Source organism: Triticum urartu, chromosome 5, assembly GCF_003073215.2.
Source record: "Triticum urartu cultivar G1812 chromosome 5, Tu2.1, whole genome shotgun sequence".
Taxonomy (NCBI): domain Eukaryota; kingdom Viridiplantae; phylum Streptophyta; class Magnoliopsida; order Poales; family Poaceae; genus Triticum; species Triticum urartu.
In genome coordinates, this window is record NC_053026.1 from 385685727 (window position 1) to 385703231 (window position 17505).

Genomic DNA, 17505 nt, shown 5'->3' on the forward strand with positions numbered 1-17505 from the left:
GGTGTTAGACACACAGTTACTATGGTTACTATGACTTTACACTGAACCATCTTACTAAAGACGGGTCGACCCTGAGGGTGCCCGTGCGAGCTTAATTGCGAGTGATGTGGAGTCGGGTTGACCTGGAGGGTGCCCGCGAGATAATTACGAGGCGTGGTCGGGCATTCTTAGCCCTTGCCGCAAGTACTCGAGACGGGGCAACGAGGCCACATATTTCGTGAGTCTCTGCTTGTTACCGTGCGTTCCTAATCCACTACGATTTGGATATTTGATCCGAGGGGCCTCTGGCCTGATAGCACTAACCATCACGTGGTCATAGTATGGGCGTTCTGCGTCGTATGCATCAACCGAAGCTTAATAGACATCAGCGACTGAGCAGCGCGCGCCGGGTTGGACTGGTAAGCACCTACCTTTTTGAAGGAGGTAGCTAGGTCTGCTCACCGGCCGCGTAAGCAACATGCATGAGTTCCTGGGGAGATGGCCCATGACCCCTGGGGGCATAGGTTTAGTCTGGCATGCTGACCTCTCTATTAAGCCTAGGTCGGGTTGTGGCGTATTGTTTGGCCGAGGCCGGGCATGACCCAGGAAAGTGTGTACGGTCGGAGTTAACCGAGCGTGGTGGGTAAGTTGGTGCACCCCTGCAGGGAAGAAAACATCTATCGATAGCCTGTCATATGGTAACGGACACTTGGAGTTGTATCCCGATCGATACAACTAGAACTGGATACTTGAGATGAGACATGGATACGAGAAATGGATAGTATGGCTCTGGGATTGCTTTCTCGCAGGGAGTCGAGAAAGGATCTCTGGCCGAGGTTGATAACACTACTACTTTACATTATGTTTATCTATACTCTTCTATATGCTGCAAGATGCTTGAAGATGCTAGTCTTCGATAGGCTAGGCTTTCCCCTTCTTTTTGGCATTCTGCAGTTTAGTCCACAGATACAGCCCATTTCCTTTGATACAGATGCATACTTAGTTTAGATCTGATGTAAGTCTTGCGAGTACTTTGGATGAGTACTCACGGTTGCTTTGCTACCTCTTTTTCCCCATACCCGATTGTTGCGACCAGATGACGAATCTCAGGAGCCAGACGACGCCACTGATGACTACTACTACCCCGAGGGTGCCTACTACTACATGACGGCCGCTGACGACTTGGAGTAGTTAGGAGGCTCCCAGGCAAGAGGCCTTGCCTTTTCGATCGATGTTGCTTTTGTGCTAGCCTTCTTAAGGCAAACTTGTTTAACTTATGTTTGTACTCAGATATTGTTGCTTCTGCTGACTCTTGTGTATTCGAGCTTATGTATTCGATCCCCCGAGGCCCCTGGCTTGTAATATAAAGCTTGTATTATTTTAAATTGTGTCTAGAGTTGTGTTGTGATATCTTCCCGTGAGTCCTTGATCTTGATCGTACACATTTGCGTGTATGATTAGTGTATGATTGAATCGAGGGCGTCACATCCTCATGACCTCGTTTGACGCGTTTAGATCCAGCAAGAGCCGGAAAGTCTGTGCTTGAAGCCGCTGAGCACGGGCATCTAGAACCGCCCGCTCTACAGCTACCCTGACGTCCTCTGCTGCCAAGTCTTCCTTGGTTTTTGCTACCTCCTCGTGTAACCGTGCCACCTCTGCATCATGCTGAGCTTTGTCTGTCGGTTCAACCACGGCCGTCAACAGGGTCGTCAGCCTATCCATGAGATCCATCAGTGCCTGAGCCGACGAGCGTGCGGGGTCTCCTGACCCGGCCGCTGCCGACCCGGTGGTTATCGCTGCCGCAGCCGTAGAATTCTGACCGGGTTGAGTGCCAGCCATGAAGATTCCGGCTTGATTCAGCGGCTCAAGGGGGTTCGGAATACTGCTGTCATCGGAATAGCCCCCAAGCCTTCCATCTTGTAGTTGATACAAAGAATCTGTCTCGCCCATGGACGACTCACCGTTAGAGTGAATAGTCGTCTCATCGCCATCCTCCGATCCTTCAGAAAGTTCCCCTCCATGGATGCAACCCATGAAGGCATGCCTCACTGCGGGTTGAGCCCGGGCGGGTCTCGCCCGCTGAGTCATCTCGATGGTGTCGGCGCAGAGGCCCGGCTCACCGATCCGGCCAATGAAGACGTGGATTCCGTCGAAGGGGACCCGGTACCCGTACTCAATTGAGCCGGTGTCGGGGCCCCAGCCTTCGTCGTCTATGTAGAGCTTGCCGCGATGACTGTTGGTCATCCGGCCCACAGTGTATCCCTTGAGCCCTTCGAAGTTGCCCTTCAAGAACTCAAATCCACCGTGTGCTGGCCCCACGGTGGGCGCCAACTGTCATGGAATTGTCACAGGAGATGTCCTAGCGAAAGGACTTAGTCGTAGGCCCATCGCAATTAGGAAGCTTAAAGGGGTTAATCGGGACAAAGGACATGAGAGATTTATACTGGTTCAGCCCCTTACGATGAAGGTAAAGCCTAGTTCAGTAGATGCAGCATTGCTAGGTTTCGATGACCAAGGAGCGAATACGCTAGCTTGGCTTTCGATCTGTTGTCTCTTGCCCTAAGCCGCCGCCGGGTCGTCCCCTTATATACACGGGTTGATGCCCTGCGGCCTACAGAGTCCCGGCCGGCTCATACAACATGTCCGGCTCGGTGACATTTTTCATATGCCTTACTTTACAAGTCTTATCATACGTGGCGGTTTATACTCTTGGGCCTTAAGCCGCCTCTGGGCTCCGGCCTATTACAACCTTAACATAAACCGACACCTTGTGTACTCTTCGGGCTTCCTTTAGTTAACTCTCCATTGCTATTGACCCGGCCCCTCCTGGGCGGGTCATACCTGGTAATCATATCCCCAACATGTAGGGTCCGCACGCTTAACGTTCGGTGACCATCAGTATTATGAGTTTATGTGTTTTGATGTACCGAAGGTAGTTCGGAGTCCCGGATATGATCATGGACATGATGAGGAGCCTCGAAATGGTCAAGACATAAAGATTGATATATTGGATGGCTATATTCAGACACGGAAAGTGTTCCGGGTGATTTCGGAGAAAACCGGAGTGCCAGAGGGTTACCGGAACCCCCCCCCCCACGGGGGAATGTTGGGCCTTCATGGGCCATAGGGAAGAGGGGAGGAAGCCCACAAGGGGCAGCCGCTCCCCCTCCCTATAGGGAGTCCGAATTGGACTAGGGAGGGCCCCCCTTTCCTTCTCCTCTTCCTCTCCCTTCCTTCCTTCCCCTTCTCCTCCTAGTAGGACTAGGAAAGGAGGAATCCTACTCCTACTAGGAGGAGGATTCCTCCTCCCTTGGTGCGCCACTAGGGCCAGCCAGCCTCCCCCCTTGCTCCTTTATATACGGGGGCAGGGGCACCCTAGAACACACAAGTTGATTGATTCCAACCGTGTGCGGTGGCCCCCTCCACCATAATCCACCTTGGTCATATCGTAGCGGTGCTTAGGCGAAGCCCTGTTCCGGTAGCATCATCATCACCGTCATCACGCCGTCGTGCTGACGAAGCTCTCCCTCAACACTCTGCTAGATCATGAGTTCATGGGACGTCACCGAGCCGAACGTGTGCAGATCGTGAAGGTGTCGTACTTTCGGTACTAGGATCGGTCGATCGTGAAGATGTACGACTACATCAACTGCGTTGTCATAATGCTTCTGCTTATGGTCTACAAGGGTACATGGACAACACTCTCCCCTCTCGTTGCTATGCATCACCATGATCCTGCGTGTGCGTAGTAATTTTTTTGAAATTACTGCGTTCCCCAACAATGAACAACTTTCCAATTCGGGAGAAGATACAATGAAGTTCTACTTTCCTCCCACTCACTTCTTTCGAGAGAAACTCCTTCTCTAGAAAGGATACATTCTTAGCAACAAATATCTTGCCTTCGGATCTATGATAGAAGGTGTACCCAACCGTTTCTTTTGGGTATCCTATGAAGACGCACTTCTATGATTTGGGTTTGAGCTTATCAGTTTGAAACTTTTTCACATAAGCATCGCAACCCCAAACTTTAAGAAATGACAACTTTGGTTTCTTGCCAAACCATAGTTCATACGGTGTCATCTCAACGGATTTATATGGTGCCCTATTTAACGTGAATGCAGCTATCTCTAATGCATAACCCCCAAAACGATAGCGATAAATCGGTAAGAGACATCATAGATCGCACCATATCTAATAAAGTACGGTTACGACATTTTGACACACCATTACGATGTGGTGTTCTAGGTGGCGTGAGTTGTGGAACTATTCCACATTGTTTTAAATGAAGGCCAAAACTCGTAACTCAAATATTCGCCTCTGTGATCAAATCACAGAAACTTTATTTCTTGTTATGATGATTCTCCACTTCACTTTGAAATTGTTTGAACTTTTCAAAATGAATCAGAATTGTGTTTAATTAAGTAGATATACCTATATCTTCTCAAATCAACTATGAAGCTTAGAAAATAACGATACCTGCCATGAGCCTCAACACTCATCGGACTGCATACATCGGGATGTATTATTTCCAATAAGTCAATGGCTCGCTCCATTGTTCTGGAGAACGGAGTCTTAGTCATCTTGACCATGAGGCATGGTTTGCAAGCATCAAATGATTCATCATCAAGTGATTCCAAAAGTCCATCCGCATGGAGTTTCTTCATGTGCTTTACACCAATATGACCTAAACGACAATGCCACAAATATGTCGCGCTATCATTATAAACTTTGCATCTTTTGGCATCAATATTATGAATATGTGTATAACCATGATCGAGATTCAACATACCATTCACATTGGGTGTATGACCATCGAAGGTTTTATTCATGTAAATAGAACAACAATTATTCTTCGACTTACATGAATAACCGTATCGCAATTAACATGATCCAATCATATTCATGCTCAACACAAATACCAAATAACATTTATTTAGGTCCAACACTAATCCCGAAGGTAGAGGGAGTGTGCGATGGTGATCTTATCAACCTCGGAATTACTTCCAACACACATCGTCACCTCGCCCTTAACTAGTCTCTGTTCATTCTACAACTCATGTTTTGAGTTACTAATCTTAGCAACTGAACCGGTATCAAATACCCTGTGGTTACTATGAACACTAGTAAAGTACACATCAATAACGTGTATATCAAATATACCTTTCACTTTGCCATCCTTCTTATCCACCAAGTATTTGGGGTAGTTCACTTCCAGTGACCATTCCCTTTGTAGTAGAAGCACTCAGTCTTAGGCTTAGGTCTAGCTTTGGGTTTCTTCACGGGAGTGGCAACTTGCTTGCTATTCTTCTTGAAGTTCCCTTTCTTCCCTTTTGCCCTTTTTCTTGAAACTAGTGGTCTTGTTAACCATCAACACTTGATGCTCCTTTTTGATTTCTACCTCCGCAGCCTTTAGCATTGCAAAGAGCTCGGGAATTGTTTTTTTAATCCCTTGCATATTATAGTTCATCACGAAGTTCCAGTAACTTGGTGATAGTGACTAGAGAACTCTGTCAATCACTATCTTATCTGGAAGATTAACTCCCACTTGTTTCAAGCGATTGTAGTACTGAGACATTCTGAGCACATGCTCACTGGTTGAGCTATTCTCCTCCATCTTGTAGGCAAAGTACTTGTTAGAGGTCTCATACCTCTCGACTTGGGTATGAGTCTGAAATACCAATTTCAGCTCTTGGAACATCTTATATGCTCCATGGCGTTCAAAACATTTTTGAAGTCCCGGTTCTAAGCCGTAAAGCATGGCGCACTAAAATATCAAGTAGTCATCATACCGAGCTTGCCAAACGTTCATAATGTCTGCTTCTGCTCCTGCAAAAGGTCCGTCACCTAGCGGTGCATCCAGGACATAATTCTTCTGTGCAGCAATGAGGATATTCCTTGGATCACGGATCCAGTCCGCATCATTGCTACTTTCATCTTTAAACTTATTTTCTCTAGGAACATATCAAAATTAAACAGGGAGCTATAACGCGAGCTATTAATCTACAACATAATTTGCAAATACTATCATGACTAAGTTCATGATAAATTAAAGTTCAATTAATCACATTACTTAAGAACTCCCACTTAGATAGACATCCCTCTAGTCATCTAAATGATCATGTGATCCATATCAACTAAACCATGTCCGATCATCACGTGAGATGGAGTGGTTTTCAATGGTGAACATCTCTATGTTGATCATATCTACTGTATGATTCACGCTCGACCTTTCGGTCTCAGTGTTCCGAGGCCATATCTGCATATGCTAGGCTCGTCAAGTTTAACCCGAGTATTCTGCGTGTGCAAAACTTCCTTGCACCCATTGTATGTGAACGTAGAGCTTATCACACCCGATCATCATGTGGTGTCTCGGCATGACGAACTGTCGCAACGGTGCATACTGAGGGAGAACACTTATACCTTGAAATTTAGTGAGGGATCATCTTATAATGCTAACGTTGTACTAAGAAAAATAAGATGCAAAAAAGATAAACATCACATGCAATCAAAATATGTGACATGATATGGCCATGATCATCTTGTGCTTCTTGATCTCCATCTCCAAAGCACCGTCATGATCTCCATCGTCACCGGCATGACACCATGATCTCCATCATCTTGATCTCTATCAACGTGTCATCACATGGTCGTCTCGCCAACAATTGCTTTTGCAACTATTGCTATCGCATAGCGATAAAGTAAAGCAATTATATGGCACTTGCATCTTATGCAATAAAGATACAACCATAAGGCTCCTGCCAGTTGCCGATAACTTTGACAAAACATGATCATATCATACAACAAATTATATCACATCATGTCTTGACCATATCACATCACAACATGTCGTGCAAAAAACAAGTTAGACGTCCTCTACTTTGTGGTTGCATGTTTTACGTGGCTGCTACGGGCTTCTAGCAAGAACCGTTCTTACCTATGCATCAAAACCACAACAATTTTTCGTCAAGTGTGCTGTTTTAACCTTCAACAAGGACCAACAGGAGTCAAACTCAATTCAACTAAAGTTGGAGAAACAAACACCCGCCAGCCACCTGTGTGAAGCACGTCGGTAGAACCAGTCTAATGAACGCGGTCATGTAATGTTGGTATGGGCCGCTTCATCCAACAACACCGCTGAATCAAAGTAAGACGTTGGTGGTAAGCAGTATGACTATTATCGCCCACAACTCTTTGTGTTCTACTCGTGCATATAACATCTACGCATAGACCTAGCTCTGATGCCACTGTTGGGGAACGTAGTAATTCAAAAAAATCCTATGATCACACAAGATCTAACTAGGAGATGCATAGCAACGATACGGGGAGAGTGTGTCCACGTACCCTCGTAGACCGAGAGCGGAAGCGTTTAGTAACGCGGTTGATGTAGTCGAACGTCTTGGCGATTCAACCGATCCTAGCACCGAACGTACGGCACCTCCGTGTTCAGCACACGTTCAGCTCAATGACACCCTCGAGCTCTTGATCCATTTGAGGACGAGCGAGAGTTCTGTTAGCACGACGGCGTGGCGACGGTGATGATGAAGTTACCGGTGCAGGGCTTCGCCTAAGCACTACGATGATATGACCGAGGTGTGTAATTGTGGAGGGGGACACCGCACACGGCTAAGAGAAGACTTGGTGTGCTTTTGGGTGCCCCCTCCCATGTATATAAAGGAGGGGGAGGAGGAGGTCGGCCCTAGAGGGGGCGCGCCAAGGGGGGGAATAATACTTGGACTCCCGGTCCAAGTAGGATTCGCCCCCCTTCCTTCCTTTCTACGAAGGGGGAAAAGGGGGAAGGGGGGAGGAGAAATGGGAAAGGGGGGCCGTGCCCCCTCCCCTTCCTATTCGGACTCCACTTGGGGGGCGCCTCCCCTTTGTGGGCTGTCCTCTCTTCTCTCCCATGGCCCATAAGGCCCATGATTTCCCTCAGGGGGGTTCCGGTAACCTCCCGGTACTCCGTAAAAATGCCTGAATCACTTGGAACCATTCTGATGTCCGAATGCAACCTTCCAATATATGAATCTTTACCTCTCGACCATTTCGAGACTCCTCGTCACATTTGTGATCTTGCTACCTCTTGAGCACTGTGTTAGTTTTCCCTTGAAGAGGAATGGGTGATGCAGCAAAGTAGCGTAAGTATTTGCCTCAGTTTTTGAGAACTAAGGTATTAATCCAGTAGGAGACCACGCGCGAGTCACCTCGTACCTACACAAACAAATAAGAACTTCGCAACCAACGCGATAAAGGGGTTGTCAATCCCTTCACGGTCACTTACGAGAGTGAGATCTAATAGAGATAATAATGATAAGATAAATATTTTTGGTATTTTTATGATATAGATTGAAAGTAAAGATTGCAAAATAAAATAGATTGGAAACTTATATGGTGGAGAATAGACCCAGGGGCCATAGGTTTCACTAGTGGCTTCTCTCAAGATAGCATAAGTATTACGGTGGGTGAACAAATTACTGTCGAGCAATTGATAGAAAAGCGAATAATTATGAGAATATCTAGGCATGATCATGTATATAGGCATCACTTCCGTGACAAGTAGACCAACTCCTGCCTGCATCTACTACTATTACTCCACACATCGACCGCTATCCAGCATGCATCTAGAGTATTAAGTTCATAAGAACAAAGTAACGCCTTAAGGAAGATGACATGATGTAGAGGGATAAACTCATGCAATATGATATAAACCCCATCTTTTTATCCTTGATGGCAACAATACAATACGTGTCGTTTCCCTTTCTGTCACTGGGATCGAGCACCGCAAGATTGAACCCAAAGCTAAGCACTTCTCCCATTGCAAGAAAGATCAATCTTGTAGGCTAAACCAAACTGGTAATTCGAAGAGACTTGCAAAGATAACCAATCATGCATAAAAGAACCCAGAGAAGATTCAAATATTGTTCATAGATAATATTGATCATAAACCCACAATTCATTGGATCTCGACAAACACACCGCAAAAGAAGATTACATCGAATAGATCTCCAAGAGAATCGAGGAGAACTTTGTATTGAGATCCAAAGAGTGAGAAGAAGCCATCTAGCTAATAACTATGGACCCGAAGGTTAGAAGTAAACTACTCACACATCACCAGAGAGGCCATGGAGTTGATGTAGAGGCCCTCCGTGATCAATGCCCCCTCCAGCGGAGCTCCGGAAAAGGCCCCAAGATGGGATCTCTTGGGTACAGAAGGTTGCGGTGGTGGAATTAGGTTTTCGTGGTGCTCCTGGATGTTTTCAGGGTACGTAGATATATATAGGAGGAAGAAGTAGGTCGGCGGAGCAACGAGGGGCCCACAAGGGTGGAGGGCGCGCCCCCTGCCTCGTAGCCTCCTCGATTGTTTCTTGACATCCACTCCAAGTCCTCTGGATCAGGTTTGTTGAGAAAATCACGTTTCCGAAGGTTTCATTCCGTTTGGACTCCGTTTGATATTCCTTTTCTGCGAAACACTGAAATAGGCAAACAAAAACAACAATTTGGGTTGGGCCTCCAGTTAATAGGTTAGTCCCAAAAATAATGTAAAAGTGTATAAATAAGCCCATTAAACATCCAAAACAGAATATATAATAGCATGGAACAATAAAAAATTATAGATACATTGGAGACGTATCAACCATCCCCAAGCTTAATTCCTGCTCGTCCTCGAGTAGGTAAATGATAAAAACAGAATTTTTGATGTGGAATGCTTTCTAGCATATTCTTCAATGTAAATCTCTTTATTGTGGCATAAATATTCAGATCCGAGAGATTCAAGATAAAAGTTTAATATTGACATAAAAATAGTAATACTTCAAGCATACTAACTAAGCAATCATGTCTTCTCAAAATAACATGGCCAAAGAAAGTTATCCCTACAAAATCATATAGTCTAGCTATGCTCTATCTTCACCACACAAAATATTTAAATCATGCACAACCCCGATGACAAGCCAAGCAATTGATTCATACTTTTGATGTTCTCAAACTTCTTCAATCTTCACGCAATATATGAGCGTGAGCCATGGACATAGCACTATATGTGGAATAGAATGGTGGTTATGGAGAAGACAAAAAGGAGAAGATAGTCTCACATCAACTATGCGTATCAACAGGCTATGGAGATGCCCATTAATAGATATCAATGTGAGTGAGTAGGGATTGCCATGCAACGGATGCACTAGAGCTATAAGTGTATGAAAGATCAACAAAAGAAACTAAGTGGGTGTGCATCCAACTTGCTTGCTCACGAAGACCTAGGGCATTTTGAGGAAACCCATCATTGGAATATACAAGCCAAGTTCTATAATGTAAAATTCCCACTAGTATATGAAAGTGACAACATAGGAGACTCTCTATCATGAAGATCATGGTGCTACTTTGAAGCACAAGTGTGGTAAAAGGATAGTAACATTGTCCCTTCTCTCTTTTTCTCTCATTTTTTTATTTGGGCCTTCTCTCTTTTTTTGGACTCTTGTTTTTTATTTATTTAGTCCGGAGTCTCATCCCGACTTGTGGGGGAATCATAGTCTCCATCATCCTTTCCCCACATGGTACAATGCTCTAATAATGATGATCATCACACTTTTATTTACTTACAACTCAAGAATTACAACTCAATACTTAGAAAAAAATATGACTCGATGTGAATGCCTCCAGCGGTGTACCGGGATGTGCAATGATTCATGAGTGACGTGTATGAAAGAATTATGAACGGTGGCTTTGCCACAAATACGATGTCAACTACATGATCATGCAAGCAATATGACAATGATGAAGCGTGTCATAATAACGGAACGGTGGAAAGTTGCATGGCAATATATCTCGGAATGGCTATGAAAATGCCATAATAGGTAGGTATGGTGGATGTTTTTAGGAAGGTATTTGGTGGGTTTACGGTACCGGCGAAAGTTGTGCGGTACAAGAGAGGCTAGCAATGGTGGAAGGGTGAGAGTGCGTATAATCCATGGACTCGACATTAGTCATAAAGAACTCACATACTTATTGAAAAAATTTCTTAGTTATCAAAACAAAGTACTACATGCATGCTCCTAGGGGGTAGATTGGTAGGAAAATACCATCGCTCGTCCCCGACCGCCACTTATAAGGAAGACAATCAATAAATAAATCATGCTCCGACTTCATCACATAACGGTTCACCATACGTGCATGCTACGGGAATCACAAACCTTAACACAAGTATTTCTCAAATACACAACTACTCAACTAGCATGACTCTAATATCACCATCTTCATATCTCAAAACAATTATCAAGTATCAAACTTCTCATATTATCCAATGCACTTTTTGTATGATAGTTTTTATTATACCAATCTTGGATGCCTATTATATTAGGACTAAATTCACAATTAAAGCAAATTAACATGTTGTTCAAGACTCTCAGAATAATATAAGTGAAGCATGAGAGATCAATTATTTCTACAAAATAGAACCACCACCGTGCTCTAAAAAGATATAAGCGAGGCACTAGAGCAAAAGTATCTAGCTCAAAAGATATAAGTGAAGCACATAGAGTATTCTAACAAATTCCAAATCATGTGTGTGTCTCTCAAAAGGTGTGTACAGCAAGTATGATTGTGGTAAACTAAAAATAAAAGACTCAAATCATACAAGACGCTCCAAGCAAAACACATATCATGTGGTGAATAAAAATATAGCTCCAAGTAAACTTACCGATAGACGAAGACGAAAGAGGGGATGCCTTCCGGGGCATCCCAAAGCTTAGGCTTTTGTTTGTCCTTGGATTTTACCTTGGGGTGCCTTGGGAATCCCCAGGATTAGGCTCTTGCCAATCCTTGTTCCATAATCCATCAAATCTTTACCCAAAACTTGAAACCTTCACAACACAAAACTCGAATAGAAAATCTCATGAGCTCCACTAGTAAAAGAAAACAAACTACCACTTTAAGGTAATGTAATGAATTCATTATTTATTTCTATTGGTGTTAAACCTACTGTATTCCAACTTCTCTATGTTTTATAAACTCTTTTACTAGCCATAGATTCATCAAAATAAGCAAACAACACACGAAAAACAGAATCTGTCAAAAACAGAACAGTCTGTAGTAATCTGTAGGTTTAGACCACTTATGGAACCTCAAAAATTCTAAAATAAATTTCTGTACGTGAGGAATTTATCTATTAATCATCTACAAAAATAATTAACTAAATAGCACTCTCCAATAAAAAATGGCAGCAATTCTCGTGAGCACTAAAGTTTCTGTTTTTTACAGCAAGATCAAAAAGACTTTCCCCAAGTCTTCCCAAAGGTTCTACTTGGCGCAAACACTAATTAAACACAAAAAAAACAAACAAAACAGAGTCTAGATAAATTATTTATTACTAAACATAAACATAAAGCAATAAAGAAAAATAAAATTGGGTTGCCTCCCAACAAGCGCTATCGTTTAACGCCCCTAGCTAGGCATAAAAGCAAGGATAGATCTAGGTATTGCCATGATAATGATAAGATAAATCGCGAAAGCTCATCTCATACTCCCTACGTTCAGCAGCAAGCTTCCTTTGTGGCAAGAAAAAGTAATCAAAAGGGCTAAATTTAATGGGACAAAAGTCCCCAAGATCAAGCTCGGGAGGTATTGGTTCCTCCTTTGGCCCCTCATATTGCACAATCAATTCATCATTATAAGCATTCTTTTGGCAAAAAGTCATGAGCCTTTGTTCAAGGGAAAAACCTAACCCATTATTCTGAATAGAAAAATTATCATTAAGCTCAGAGATCTTGTCAACAAAAGCATCAATAGGAACCTTTTTTCCTAAGGTTTTCAATTAAAGCAACATGATCTAAAGATCGTAAACGCATAATGTCTTCTTGATAAAAAAGAATTGCTTCTATGGGAGGACGACCGACATCCACCCTATAATGAGAAAAAACTTCATTTGCCTCCTTTATTATCAATCTAAACTCATGAGCTAAAAAGATGGTCGCTGCTCGCTTAACAGAAGAATGCACAATATTAGAAAATTCTAGGAAAATCCTTTGTATGGAAGGATGCAGATGTAAAATTTGTCTTTCAAGTTAAACTATGAGAAAATATATAGCATCCGCAAGGCTACTAGTTTTATGAAGAATAGAACCGCTCATGGTGGGCAAAGCACCGGCACAAGTAAAGAAATCTTGAATAACTCCCTTCCCTGGTAATATTACCGCTACCAATCCGCAACTTTTTAGTGTGTAAAATAGTAGGATTTTCAAGAGGATCATCAATAGCATCAAAGTTTTACATATTATTATCCTTATCAATGATAACCTCCCCGATTTCAGACATGATGGCAACAAATTGCAAAAAGAGCAAGCACACAGAAGGCAGGAAGGAAAGAGAGGGCGAAAGGAAAAGACGGTGAATAAAACGGCAAGGGTGAAGTGGGGGAGAGGAAAAAGAGAGGCAAATGGCAAATAATGTAATGCGAGGGATAAGAGTCATGATGGGTACTTGGTATGTCTTGACTTGGCATAGATCTCCCCGGCAACGGTGCTAGAAATCCTTCTTGCTACCTCTTGAGCATTGCGTTGGTTTTCCCTTGAAGAGGAAAGGGTGATGCAGCAAAGTAGCGTAAGTATTTTCCTCAGTTTTTGAGAACCAAGGTATCAATCTAGTAGGAGACCACGCGCGAGTCACCTCGTACCTATACAAACAAATAAGAACCTCGCAACCAACGTGATAAAGGGGTTGTCGATCCCTTCACGGTCACTTACAAGAGTGAGATCTGATAGAGATAATAATGATAAGATAAATATTTTTGGTATTTTTATGATATAGATTGAAATTAAAGATTGCAAAATAAAATAGCTTGGAAACTTATATGATGGAGAATAGACCCGGGGGCCATAGGTTTCACTAGTGGCTTCTCTCAAGATAGCATAAGTATTATGGTGGGTGAACAAATTACTGTCGAGCAATTTATAGAAAAGCGAATAATTATGAGAATATCTAGGCATGATCATGTATATAGGCATCACGTTCGTGACAAGTAGACCGACTCCTTCTTGCATCTACTACTATTACTCCACACATCGATCGCTATCCAGCATGCATCTAGAGTATTAAGTTCATAAGAACAGAGTAACGCCTTAAGAAAGATGACATGATGTAGAGGGATAAACTCATGTAATATGATATAAACCACATCTTTTTATCCTCGATGGCAACAATACAATACGTGTCGTTTCCCTTTCTGTCACTGGGATCGAGCACCGCAAGATTGAACCCAAAGCTAAGCACTTCTCCCATTGCAAGAAAGATCAATCTAGTAGGCCGAACCAAACTGATAATTCGAAGAGACTTGCAAAGATAACCAATCATGCATAAAAGAATTCAGAGAAGATTCAAATATTGTTCATAGATAATCTTGATCATTGATAACCCACAAGTATAGCGGATCGCAACAGTTTTCGAGGGTAGAGTATTCAACCCAAATTTATTGATTCGACACAAGGGGAGCCAAAGATTATTCTCAAGTATTAGCAGCTGAGTTGTCAATTCAACCACACCTGGAAACTTAGTATCTGCAGCAAAGTATTTAGTAACAAAGTAATATGATAGTAGTGGTAACGGTAACAAAAGGTAACGGTAGTAAAAGCAATGTTTTTGGTATTTTGTAGTGATGATAGCAATAGCAACGGAAAAGTAAATAAGCGAAGAACAATATATGGAAAGCTCGTAGGCAATGGATCGGTGATGGAGAATTATGCCAGATGCGGTTCATCATGTAACAGTCATAACCTAGGGTGACACAGAACTAGCTCCAGTTCATTGATATAATGTAGGCATGTATTCCGAATATAGTCATACGTGCTTATGGAAAAGAACTTGCATGACATCTTTTGTCCCACCCTACCATGGCAGCGGGGTCCTTACGAAAACTAAGAGATATTAAGGCCTCCTTTTAATAGAGAACTGGAACAAAGCATAAACACATAGTGAATACATGAACTCCTCAAACTACGGTCATCACCGGTAAGTATCCCGATTATTGTCACTTCGGGGTTAACGGATCATAACACATAATAGGTGACTATAGACTTGCAAGATAGGATCAAGAACACTCATATATTGATGAAAACATAATAGGTTCAGATCTGAAATCATGGCACTCGGGCCCTAGTGACAAGCATTAAGCATAGCAAAGTCATAGCAACATCAATCTCAGAACAAAGTGGATACTAGGGATCAAACCCTAACAAAACTAACTCGATTACATGATAGATCCCATCCAACCCATCACCGTCCAGCAAGCCTACGATGGAATTACTCACGCACGGCGGTGAGCATCATGAAATTGGTGATGGAGGATGGTTGATGATGACGATGGCGACGGATTCCCCTCTCCGGGGCCCCGAACGGACTCCAGATCGGCCCTCCCGAGAGGTTTTAGGGCTTGGCGGCGGCGTCGTATCGTAAAACGCGATGATTTCTTCTCTCTGATTTTTTTCTCCCTGAAACACAATATATGGAGTTGGAGTCGGAGAGGCAACAGGGGGCCCACGAGGTAGGGGGGGCGCGCCCCCACCCTCGTGGAGAGGTGGTGGGCCCCCGGCCTTCATCTTTTGCAGGTATTTTTCATATTTTTTGAAAAGTTGCTCCGTGAAGTTTCAGGTCATTCCGAGAACGTTTGTTTCTGCACATACATAACACCATGGTGATTCTGCTGAAAACAGCGTTAGTCCGGGTTAGTTCCATTCAAATCATGCAAGTTAGAGTTCAAAACAAGGGCAAAAGTGTTTGGAAAAGTAGATACGACGGAGACGTATCAACTCCCCCAAGCTTAAACCTTTGCTTGTCCTCAAGCAATTCAGTTGATAAACTGAAAGTGATAAAGAAAAACTTTTACAAACTCTGTTTGCTCTTGTTGTTGTAAATATGTAAAGCCAGCATTCAAGTTTTCAACAAAGATTATAACTAACCACATTCACAATAACGCATAGGTCTCAAGTTTACTCATATCAATAGCATAATCAACTAGCGAGCCGTAATAATAAATCTTGGATGACAACACTTTCTCAAAACAATCATAATATGATATAACAAGATGGTATCTCACTAGCCCTTTCTGAGACCGCAAAACATAAATGCAGAGCACCTTTAAAGACCAAGGACTGACTAGACATTGTAATTCATGGTAAAAGAGATCCAGTCAAGTCATACTCAATGTAAACTAACAGTAATGAATGCAAATGACAGCGGTGCTCTCCAACTGGTGCTTTTTAATAAGAGGATGATGACTCAGCATAAAAGTAAATAGATAGGCCCTTTGCAGAGGGAAGCAAGGATTTGTAGAGGTGCCAGAGCTCGGTTTTGAAATAGAGGTGAATAATATTTTAAGCGGTATACTTTCATTGTCAACATAACAACTAAGAGATGGCGATATCTTCCATGCTACACACATTATATGCGGTTCCCAAACATAATGGTAAAGTTTATACTCCCCCTTCCACCAACAAGCATCAATCCATGGCTTGCTCGAAACAATGAGTGCCTCCAACTAACAAGAGTCCCAGGGGGAGTTTTGTTTGCAATTATTTTGATTTAGTTTGCATAAAGCATGGGACTGGGCATCCCGGTGACCAGCCATTTATTTTGTGAGTGAGGAGCGGAGTCCACTCCTCTTGAGAATAACCCGCCTAACATGGAAGATACAGACAACCCTAGTTGATATATGAGCTATTCAAGCATACGAAACAGGATATTTATTTGAAGGTTTAGAGTTTGGCACACAAATTTACTTGGGACGGCAGGTAGATATCATATATAGGTAGGTATAGTGGACTCATGTGGAATAACTTTGGGGTTTAAGGGATTGGATGCACAAGCAGTATTCCCGCTTAGTACAGGTGAAGGCTAGCAAAAGACTGGGAAGCGACCAGCTAGAGAGCGACAACAATCATGAACATGCATTAAAATTAATCAACACCGAATGCAAGCATGAGTAGGATATAATCCACCATGAACATAAATATCGTGAAGGCTATGTTGATTTTGTTTCAACTACATGCGTGAACATGTGCCAAGTCAAGTCACTTAAATCATTCAGAGGAGGATACCACCCTATCATACCACATCATAACCATTTCAATAGCATGTTGGCACGCAAGGTAAACCATTATAACTCATAGCTAATCAAGCATGGCACAAGAACTATGATCTCTAGTTGTCATTGCAAACATGTTTATTCATAATAGGCCAAATTAGGAATGATGAACTAATCATATTTACAAAAACAAAAGAGGTCGAGTTCATACCAGCTTTTCTCATCTCAGTCAGTCCATCATATATCATCATAATTGTCTTTCACTTGCACGACCGAACGATGTGAATAATAATAATAGTGCGCGTGCATTGGACTAAGCTGGAATCTGCAAGCATTCAATAAACAGGAGAAGACAAGGCAATATGGGCTCTTTTGTCAGATCAACATTTATGCATATAAGAGCCACTTCAACAATTTAATCATAGTCTTCTCCTATCGACCCCCAAAGAAAAGAAAAGAAATAAAAC